Raw genomic sequence first — 11,374 nt, 5'->3', positions numbered from 1 at the left:
ACTGACAACGGGGACGGACTGGGATCAGAAATCGGCCCATGCATTTCTATAACAACGGCCCATTATTTTCCTTGAGGCTCCCATACCGGCCCAATTTTTTTCTCCAGGCTCCCATTATTAGCCAAATAATTTTCATTCTGTGCAAAACCCCCAATTTAGACAGAGCCACAGAGCAAAAGATGGACCAGCTCATCTGGCATTTGTCTGAACTGCCCTATGGCCAGTCCATCTCTGACTGACATGGATATGTGGTAAAACTGTCATCTCTATTGGGTTTATAACCAGAGTGAGTAGACCATGAATGATAATGTTTACAACGTTTTATCTTTACATTCACTTTTGCATTTGCCATTTACTGTTTTCATTGGGTGTTGGGTTTTGGTCCAGTAAATGTTTATTTTGTGTAAGAACCCTTATTCAGTCTTATTCAGAAAGCAACACTTTTTGACAGTACTTTCTCGCCTTTCATATACTGTATTAACCTACCAGTTGCCACATTTTCTCCGAGGTCGCATGCACCCCAGCTTCAGCACGTATACTAAATTCAAAGGAAACAAATAATTAAATAATGTCGATATTCTATTAAAGATTATTCTTATGTGCTAAGTGAGGAGAGAATCTGACTAGGCATGTTATGTCAAACATGAAAGTAAGGGCAGATCTCCTGGTAATTTATACTTCTCTGAAACAGTGCACCACGCCCATGTTAGGGTGTAGGAGGGCTGCCTGTAGTGTAGAGCTATCATATTTCATTCCCAACTCTAGAAGATAGCGCTTGATGGGGGAGCAAAGCAGTGCAAGCGGAAGTTCTGCCTGTTGACATCCTCACCTTTGGAATGCAAAAGTCTCATCTCGCGCTGAAGGAATAACCTGGACGTAACTTGCGACCCCAGGTAGGCTGATTTGCTCTGTAACATGTTACATTGTAGGCCTACATCTAGTTTATATTAGCCTACATGATATAGTAGGTGAGTCACAGAACATGCTTCGCAGTCGCGCCTGGTTTGCTATCTCTCACTTGCGTACGGCAGGTAGACAGACTGAAACAAAGATGTAGCTCAGCCCCAACATCGCTTATCGGTTCTATTTTGAGAGGAGCGTGAAACTCTGGATGTATTTCAATGGCGGGGGTGGAGTGATAAATCTCAGCAACATTGTATGGCCGTGATGAATCGCCTTGTAGTTTCTCCCACTAGGCTTATAGGAAGCGACCCCATCCACCTGCGAGGTCTACTGAAGTAGGCAAGTATGTATGGAATTAATTAACAAAGAAATCACCTGGGCAAATAATTATATTGGGGTTGTGGTTAACATGCCTGCTGCAGAACCAGAGAGATCCGGGTTCGAGTTCCGGTCGCGCTACCTAACCCCAGTTTGCAACACCGCTGTCAGAAGTGGGGGCATGTCAGAGGTGCCGGTAGATATGTGAAAGGGCATTAAACAAAGTTGCAGCTCAGAGACCTGCTTCCCAAAGGAGGGTCAGCATGTTTGACTTGGAACCAGAGAGCTATATATGGGGCTCAGGGCCTGACAATAGTCACCAAAAGCTGTTTTGTGAGAGGCCAAGAAGCAAGCACTGGCAGTACAACACCTTATTTCTAGTATAGACCATTATTTTTTTTCTTTCTGGTATGCACAGGAGAACAGTTTTCATTGCATAACCATAGGCCTACTTTGTTCTGTCCAGTGTCTGACAGACAAGAAGTATGGAAGAAATACGACAGAACCGTCGATTGATTTGCCCTCTACCCCGGTGTGACGAAACATAAAGTTTTACAACAATCAGGCAAGCAGCTACATGTCAAGGCCCTCTGGCTGGAAATGATGAGTGTACTGGACACATATATAGGAAAATAGTTGTCATATGTAAGCTAGGCCTTTGTCTCCTGCAGAAGAGGGTAAAATAATATTACTGAATATTTAGAAATTTAAAAATGGTTGTTGAACACAGTTTTTCATGTGGACTGGTGCCCATTGCATGCCTAAACATGCACCCAACAGTTTCCTGATACACACAGAGCTATCCTCTCAGTTTAGTGTCTCTTCATGTTATCAGCCTCACATCACTGCATGCTTTGATGCTGGTGACCCAGCGATGATGCCCCTCCCTGTCTCCTACCTCAATCAGACAGACACCTGCAGTATAATGGGTCTTAGAGTGGTGTCTGTCTGTGTAATTAGACCATTCAAATTAGAGGGCTGTCCTAATGGCGGGCAGACAGTATTTAAGCATCTGTACTGGCCTCGGTGTCAGTGGGACTCAGGATTTTCAATGTTCCCATGGGAACAGCGAGGGACACATGGGGCAGTGATGGGCCTGGTATTAAGGATGATGGTCATTGGCCAGCCAAATGACTGCGGTCACCATAATAACCTTTCGAATAGCATTTAAAAAATATATATATATATATATGCAGAACCAGTCAAAAGTTTACACATCTACTCATTCAAGGGTTTTGTAGAAATGTATTGATTTCTTTTATTTAACTAGGCAAGTCAGTTAACAACAAATTCTTATTTACAATGACGGCCTACCAAAAGGCAAAAGGCCTCCTGCGGGGACGGGTGCTGGGATAAAAAAAATAGTGTGTGTGTATGCATGCATGTACAGTTGAAGTCGGAAGATTACATACACCTTAGCCAAATACATTTAGACTCAGTTTTTCACAATTCCTGACATTTAATCCCAGTAAAGGTTCCCTGTTTTAGGTCAGTTAGGATCACCACTTTATTTTAAGAATGTGAAATGTCAGAATTATAGTAGAGAGAATGATTTATTTCAGCTTTTATTTCTTTCATCACATTCCCAGTGGGTCAGAAGTTTACATACACTCAATTAGTATTTGGTAGCATTGCCTTTAAATTGTTTAACTTGGTTCAAATGTTTTGGGTAGCCTTCCACAAGCTTCCCACAATAAGTTGAGTGAACTTTGGCCCATTCCTCCTGACAGAGCTGGGGTAACTGAGTCATCTATTTTGTGAAGTGCACCAGTCCCTCCTGCAGCAAAGCACCCCCACAACATGATTCTGCCACCCCCGCGCTTCACGGTTGGGATGGTGTTCTTCGGCTTACAAGCCTCCCCCTTTTTCTTCCAAACATAACAATGGTCATTATGGCCAAAAGGTTCTATTTTTGTTTCATCAGACCAGAGGATATTTCTCCAAAAATACATCACGCAAAGCAGCCACAACTGTCAGTACAAGTGTCCATGATTGAGTCTTTCAATGAAGAGATTGAGATAACTGTCCAGCTTGAGTGTTTGTTGCAGCTCTTTACAGTATACTAGTGAAATGGGTTGCAAAGGGTCAGAAACTTGAAGGGAAAATTTCCAGAAGTTAAGCTTGGGAGTTTTTCTTAAATTTATCAAACATGTTAGCTTATAACAATGAACCTTTTTTTGTGGGATACACATAAGGCAATTCTAGGTCTTGTGGCATATTTTGGTTAAACTATCCCCAATTCAATGGAATTGCAACCCTCTGCATGCACAATGCATTCTTCCATCACATGTACAGCTGACTCAAGATCTTGCACACTAATGAGATGCTATTGAGCCCACACTACTACACTGTCTGAGCCAAGGACTACATGCTTTCTGGTAAGTTTTGATTACAATACTGGGTAGGGTGAATACATTTTATATGACATACATGATTTTCTTGTTAACTAGTAAATAGTAGCCTACAGCAAAGTGTGTTTAAATCATTTTTAACTTGTTAACAACTTCTGCTAGTTCGTTTTTGCTACCATGTGGGTTTTAGCTTGCTTGAGGAGGAGTGTTAATTCACCTGTTAACATACATGTTTCATTTTAAAACATTTATCTTACAAAGGTGTTGTTTAATCTAACTGCTAAAACTATTTATCTGTACATGGAATTGTATTTTTATTTATTTATTTACTAATTATTTTCGATTCTTTACAGGAAAATGACACGGGCACTATCCGATGTGTGGAAACATTTCACTGCAGCTAATGTAGAAGGAAAAGCTGTGTACATTTGCAAATACTGTGCCAAATCATATGTGAAGAATGCAACAAAGATGCAGAATCACCTGGCCATGTGCATAAAGTTCCCTCGGTGCTCACAACAAGCAACTTCTGACAAAAGTCCCTCTACTTCTATTCGAGGTGAACATTTTGAATCAGACACCTTCTCGATAGCAACAGCTCATGGTCCTCCTGGAATCAGAAGTCCTTTTGACTCAATGGAGGATCATAGTCAGATAAATGCTGATGAATGTCTTGCTAAAACTGTGGATTCAACTTGTTCACCTCTGATGCTCACAGGCAATGTGTATTGGAGGAGATTTCTGAATGTTCTTCGCCCAGCATACACCCCTCCAACCAGACATGCTTTATCTACTTATTTGCTGGATGCAGAGTTCAAGTGAAGGTCAAGTAAATCACAGAGAAAGCAAACTATTGAAATCATCTCTGGTCGAATGTTCGTGGGCAAGGAATAATTAACTACATCATCCCCACCCCTCAACCAGTATTCGACAAGAGCACAGACACAAGGGACAACAGACACACCAGTCTCTACATTGCAGATGAGCTGAAGGCAGTCATCAATGACCTTGGACCACAGAAGGTATTTGCACTGGTGACAGACAATGCTGCGAACATGAAGGCTGCTTGGTCTAAAGTGGGGGAGTCCTACCCTCACATCACACCCATTGAATCTGCTTAAGGACATCATGGCACTGAAAACAATGGACACACTCTACAAGAGAGCCAAGGAAATTGTATTTATTTAACTAGGCAAGTCAGTTAAGAACAAATTCCTATTTTCAATGACGGCCTAGGAACAGTGGGTTAACTGCCTGTTCAGGGGCAGAACGACAGATTTGTACCTTGTCAGCTCTGGGATTTGAACTTGCAACCTTTCAGTTACTAGTCCAACACTAGGCTACCCTGCCACCCCAATGTTTAGGTACGTGAAGGATCATCAAGTTATAGCAGCAATCTACCTCACCAAGCAAAGTGTGAAGAATAAGAGCACGACATTGAAGCAGCCCAGTAACATCCGTTGGGTTGGTGTTGTCATCATGTTTGACAGTCTCCTGGAGGGGAAGGTGTATCTCAAAGAAATAGCCATATCACAGTCTCCCGATATGGACAGCCCCATCAAGAGGATCTTCCTGGATGATGTATTTTGGGAGAGTGTGGTAAGCAGCCGGAAACTCCTGAAACCTATAGCAGTAGCCATTGCATCTTGTCTGATGTTCAGACTCTACTTGCAGATGTAAGAGAATAAATCTGTACTGCCCTGCCCACTTTACTGTTGCTCTAAGCAGAGGAAACTGCATTTAGATTTCTGCCTGAAGCAGTGTACATGTTGGACCCCAAGTATGCTGGCAAGAGCATCCTGTCTAGTGCAGAGATCAACAAGGCCAATGGTGCCATCACTGTCGTTTCTCTCCACCTTGTCTGGGATGAGGGCAAGGTTCTTGGCAGTCTGGCAAAGTACACTTCCAAGCAAGGGCTTTGGGATGGAGATGCAATGTGGCAGTCCTGCCAACATAAAGTTGAAGTCGGAAGTTTACATACACCTTTGCCAAATACATTTAAACTCAGTTTTTCACAATTCCTGAGATTTAATCCTAGTAAAAAGTCCCTGTCTTAGGTCAGTTAGGATCACTACTTTTATTTTAGAAATGTGAAATGTCAGAATAATAGTAGAGAGGGTGATTTATTTAAGCTTTTATTTCTTTCATCACATTCCCAGTGGGTCAGAAGTTTACATACACTCAATTAGTATTTGGTAGCATTGCCTTTAAATTGTTTAACTTGGGTCAAACATTTCGGGTAGCCTTCCACAAGCTTCCCACAATAAGTTAGGTGAATTTTGGCCCATTCCTCCTGACACAACTGGTGTAACTGAATCAGGTTTGTAGGCCTCCTTGCTCGCACACGCTTTTTGAGTTCTGCCTACAAATTTTCTATAGGATTGAGTTCAGGGCTTTGTGATGGCCACTCCAATACCTTGACATTGTTGTCCTTAAGCCATTTTGCCACAAATTTGGAATTATGCTTGGGGTCATTGTCCATTTGGAAGACCCATTTGTGACCAAGCTTTAACTTCCTGCCTTACTGATGTCTTGAGATGTTGCTTCAATATATCCACATAATGTTCCTGTCTTATGATGCCATCTATTTTGTGACGTACACCAGTCCCTCATGCAGCAAAGCATCCCCACAACATGATGCTGCCACCCCCGTGCTTCACGGTTGGGATGGTGTTCTTCGGGCTTGTAAGCCTCCCCCTTTTTCCTCCAAACATAACGATGGTCATTATGGCCAAACAGTTATATTTTTGTTTCATCGGACCAGAGGACAATTCTCCAAAAAGTAGATGTCCTAACCGACTTGTCAAAACTATAGTTTGTTAACAAGACATTTGTGGAGTGGTTGAAAGACGAGTTTTAATGACTCCAACCTAAGTGTATGTAAACTTCCGACTTCAACTGTATCTCTTCAGCCACCTGGTGGAAGGAACTTTGTAGATCTGAGGCTCTTTCCCCTGTTGCCTCCATCATCCTCCAATTCCCACCAACATCAGTGCAACTGGTCCTTGTTTGGGAACACACATTACCAAAGCACGCAACAGGCTGACCAATGCAAGGGTTGAAAAATTGGTAGCCATTCGGGCAAATTTGAGGCTTTTTGAGCCTGACAACGAGGTTGGGAAGTAGTGAAGATGAGACCTCAGTCTGATGTTCAAGTGGTGGATATTGAGGAGGTCCCGGGAAAAGACATGGAAGCCTGAGAGGAAGACAACCAAAGCTTTAGTTTCTAGACTATCATTTTACAGATAAATTGTTTGAAACGTTTTTAGGAGATGTATCGTTGGGATCATTCAATATCCCCTTTCTTTTGTTGTTCAGTGAAATCATCCAATGTGAAGTATTAACTCATTTAAGTTAGTTCTATTGGAAGGATTTAATCATTTTCAATTATGTTTACTTATGATAACGTAAAAGGTTTCTCTCTCCATATGATATGGTAAATATATCCAATGCAAAAAACACCTACATTTGAAATGGTATTAATATTCATTTGCATATATTTTCTGTTACTCTTCAAAAATTCCCACGAAAGTTTCCACCTCTGAATATTACCCAAAATGTGCAACCCTAATAGTGAAGACATCAAAACTATGAAAGAACACATGGAATTATTTGTCACTAAAAAAAGTTACACATAAAAAAAAACAGATTAATCGGACAATGTTTTTTATTTATTTTAAAAAAAAAACTTAAATGTTTCTTTTCTTTTTTTAAATTATACATGCAGAGATTATTTTTATTTAAAAACATAAATTATATTTATTTTTTATTTAAATTATTTTTTTTTTAAATATTTGTAATCATGACAATTACAATACTGAATGGACAATGAACACTTCTTTTAACTTAATATAATACATAAATAAAATCAATTTAGTCTCAAATAAGTAATGAAACATGCTCAATTTGGTTTAAATAATGCAAAAACACAGTTTTGGAGAAGAAAGTAAAAGTGCAATATTTTCCATGTAAAAAAGAGCTGACGTTTTAAGTTCCTTGCTCAGAACATGAGAACACATAAACTGGTGGTTTAATATTCCCAGTTTTTCAATATTCCCAGTTAGGAAGTTTACACTGTAGTTATTATCGTACTATTTATTTCTATACCACTTGTATTTCATATACCTTTGACTATTCAATGTTCTTATAGGCACTATAGTATTGCCAGCCTAATCTCGGGAGTTAAATGATAGCAATTTGTGTCAGTTCTACGCTACGAGCAGTTACTGCCTTCTTGCTTGGTAGGGCCATTGCTCGTTTTTCTTGGCCAAATCAAATGTCTTCTTCTTATTGGTGTCCTTTAGTGTTTTTTGTTGTTGCAGCAATTCAACCATGAATGCCTGATTCACACAGTCTCCTCTGAACAGTTGATGTTGAGATGTGTCTGTTACTTGAACTCTGTAGCATTTATTTGGGCTGTGTCTTCTGAGGCTGGTAACTCTAATGAAATGATCGTCTGCAGCAGAGGTAACTATGGGTCTTCCTCCGCCAGTTTCATCATAGCACTTGGTTTTTGCGACAGCACAAGGAAACTTTAAATATTCTTGAACATTTCCAGATTGACTGACCTTCATGTCTTAAAGTAATGATGGACTGTCGTTTCTATTTGCTTATTTGAGCAGTTCTTGCCATAATATGGACTTAGCACTATTTGGTAAAATACCATCTTCTGTATACCACCCACACCTTGTCACAACACAACTGATTGGCTCAAACGCATTAAGTAGGAAAGAAATTACACAAATGAACGTGTAACAAGGCACACCTGTTATTGAAATGCATTCCAGGTGACTACCTCATGAAGCTGGTTGAGAGACGGCCTAGAGTGCAAAGCTATCATCAAGGCAAAGGGTTGCTATCTCAAATATAAAATATGTGTTTGATTTGTTTAACACTTCTTTGGTTTGATGTCTCCACTATTATTCTACAATGTAGAAAATAGTCAAAATAAACAAAAACCCAGCAATGAGTAGGTGTCAAGTTTTGGTGAGTATGCAGGTCATGGAAGAACAGGGATATTTTCAGCTTCCAGGAATTGTGTACAGATCCTCGCGACAAAGGACCGTCCATTATCATGCTGAAACATGAGGTGATGGCGGCGGATGAATGGCATGACAATGGGCCTCAGGATCTCGTCACGGTATCTTTGTGCATCCAAATTGCCATAGATAAAATGCAATTGTTTATTGTCCGTGGCTTATGCCTGTCCATACCATAACCCCACTGCCACTATGGGGCACTCTGTTCACAAAATTGACATCCGCAAACTGCTCGCCCACACAATGACATACACGCCGTCAGCCATCTGTCCGATACAGTTGAAACCTGGATTCATCCGTAAGGCACACTTCTCCAGTGTTCCAATGGCCATCAAAGGTGACCCAGGCTAGGTAGACGAGAACGCAGATGAGCTCCCGGAGAGAGAATATCTGCACAAACTGTCAGAAACAAAGGTTGTGAAACCCACTGTTCCAGCAGCTGTCCAGAGGGCTGGTCTCAGATGATCCCACAGGTGAAGAAGCCGGATGTGGAGGTGGTGTGGTTCCACATGGTCTGCGGTTGTGAGGCGGGTTGGACATACTGCCAAATTCTCTAAAATAATGGTGGAAGCGGTTTATGGTAGAGAACTGAACATTACATTTTCTGGTGGATTTTCCTGCAGTCAGCATGCCAATTGCATGCTCCTTCAAAACTTGAGACATCTGTGGCATTGTGTTGTGTGACAAAACCGCACATTTTAGAGTGGCCTTATATTGTCCCCAACCCAAATTCCACCTTTCTAGTGATCATGCTGTTTAATCAGCCTCTTGATATGCCACACCTGTCGGAAGGATTATCTTGATAAATGCTCACTAACAGGGATGTAAACAAATTTGTGCAAAAAAAACAGCAAATTAAAAACATTGACAGGTCAGGGAATCAGTCTCAAGATCATTAATCAGTGATTTAAAAATAGTTATTCCAGTTTAAAAGTATTTTGTAAGGCGTTCCAAGACGATGGCGCAGAGTACATAAAAGCCCTTTTACCAAATTCAGTTCGGACATTTGGAACAGTTAGCAGGATAACGTCCAGCGAACGAAGAGAGTACCCACCACATTTCTGAACAATAAAAATGCCCAAATACGTATAAAGGTAGTAAACCCCAAATGGCTTTGTAACCCAAAATGGCTTTGCCATTGCTTGAGCCACATCAGTAACATCATTTCACAGCAAATTTGCAATAATTTCCACTGTGATGTTCATCACAATACCAGGCAGCCAAAGAGGCGTTAAAGGAGAATGGAAATCAGATGTTCCATTGACCAGATTGGCGCACATCTAACAAACAGTGTTATGTATTCATGGATGCCAAGGGAAGCCAGGCTTCCCCAAATATTTGACCATGTTTTCATAATTTTCTATCAATTCACAAGTGGCTGTATCTCACTTGAGAAATCATCTGAACAAGGGGGAAAAGCACCCCTCTGTCTCAGTATGTGTATTCCATGTATCTGATGCTGTCTGGAACAAAAGAGTATGACATGTTGCTGCCCTAGCATTTGATTGATTGGCGCCAGCAAGCATTATGTCTCACGTGGTAATTTTTAAAAGAAAATAATTAGCCAATCAGTGTTGAGCTGAGCTCAAATGTGGGTGGTCCTGCCACAGCAAAATGACAGTTTGGATTTTGCTTCACACAAATCAAATACCATCCTAAGCAAAATGTCATCATTCTCAGACAAACGTCTGTTTCTGGTCTGCTTGATTTGATGTCCTTCAGTAGCATGCTTGTTAAATTGGCCCTTTCCTAAGCCATGGATGGAGATTTGAACTTGTGGATTTGGACTTGTGGTTTTGACCTAATTCTCTGTACAGGCCAATGATCTGTACATGCCAATGATTTTTCTGATCTAACCATAAATATGCGTATTGGTCCACTGACCTGAGATGATTGAAGGTCAATATGTAGCCTAGTGTGCTCACATTAACTTGCTAGCTAACTTAGCTGGTTCATGTTTGCCCATGTGAAGAAGTTAGGCTAACAATCATTTTAGCTAGGTAGCCTATGAAAGTCAAAAATTAAAGGTTTACTGAATGGCAGAGCCATAGACCGTTTTGCCAACTTAATTGGTTTTGGTGTCAGTTTGTTTTCAGTGTATTAAACTGAGCAAAATATTACCTTGTTGATTATGTTTAAGTTGAAATGGTGCTGGAAGAGTGTAGGCAGTGCTCCTGTTGTCTTTGTGCTGACTTACGGTAACTCTGGTTCTAAATCAGTAGCTGTAGAGTAAACTGTCGAGTACATTAACTTTCTTGACCTTGCTGCAGGTCAACTGTTTGTTACGTGCAGTATTTTCCTTGTGGACATATCCAGAGCAATGTGGCTCTCCGGTTTTGTGATGGGAAAAATGTATGTGTAGTTGAATTTATTCCGCCACTGTGTGACTGTTGTCACGGCCTTATTTTAAATCACGGTGGCATATAAACAAATGGGTTATAGAGCAAATATCACAACAGGTTGAAATATGGCTTTTTATTGTCTTAGCTTCCCCAGTAATTTTTACCTACTCACCACGGAGGATATTCGTCGATTCTGTCATGATTTAGGTTGTGGAATGGGACACTGTGCTTACGTAAGGCCAATTTTTATATTTTGGTGTGTTTTTGTAGCATAACATGCAGAAGTTGTCCCTTTTTTAGGTATAGAAGAAGTGACTGCTAAATACAAACTCCCATTCGTATAAACTGGTTAGCATAGCTAGCCTACAGAAATCGTTAATAGTAGTCAGTTGTTTTTAACTGTAATGTAGTTGAATGGTAA

General features: G+C 40.6%; 1 protein-coding gene across 1 annotated transcript in view; it reads left to right on the top strand.

Annotated features, from left to right (window-relative positions):
- The first annotated feature begins 729 nt into the window (after nucleotides 1-729).
- Nucleotides 730-11,374, top strand: part of col20a1 (collagen type XX alpha 1 chain) — a 33,674-nt gene continuing 23,029 nt past the window's right edge. Inside the window, exon 1 of the mRNA XM_020506308.2 lies at nucleotides 730-893. The gene's annotated coding sequence lies outside the window, so the exon portion shown is untranslated. The remainder of the gene's footprint in view (nucleotides 894-11,374) is intronic.

The sequence above is a fragment of the Oncorhynchus kisutch genome, linkage group LG17 (genome assembly GCF_002021735.2).
Source record: "Oncorhynchus kisutch isolate 150728-3 linkage group LG17, Okis_V2, whole genome shotgun sequence".
In the NCBI taxonomy this organism is placed as follows: domain Eukaryota; kingdom Metazoa; phylum Chordata; class Actinopteri; order Salmoniformes; family Salmonidae; genus Oncorhynchus; species Oncorhynchus kisutch.
Note: the sequence above shows the minus strand (reverse complement) of the source record. Positions and strands in the feature narration are given on the sequence as shown.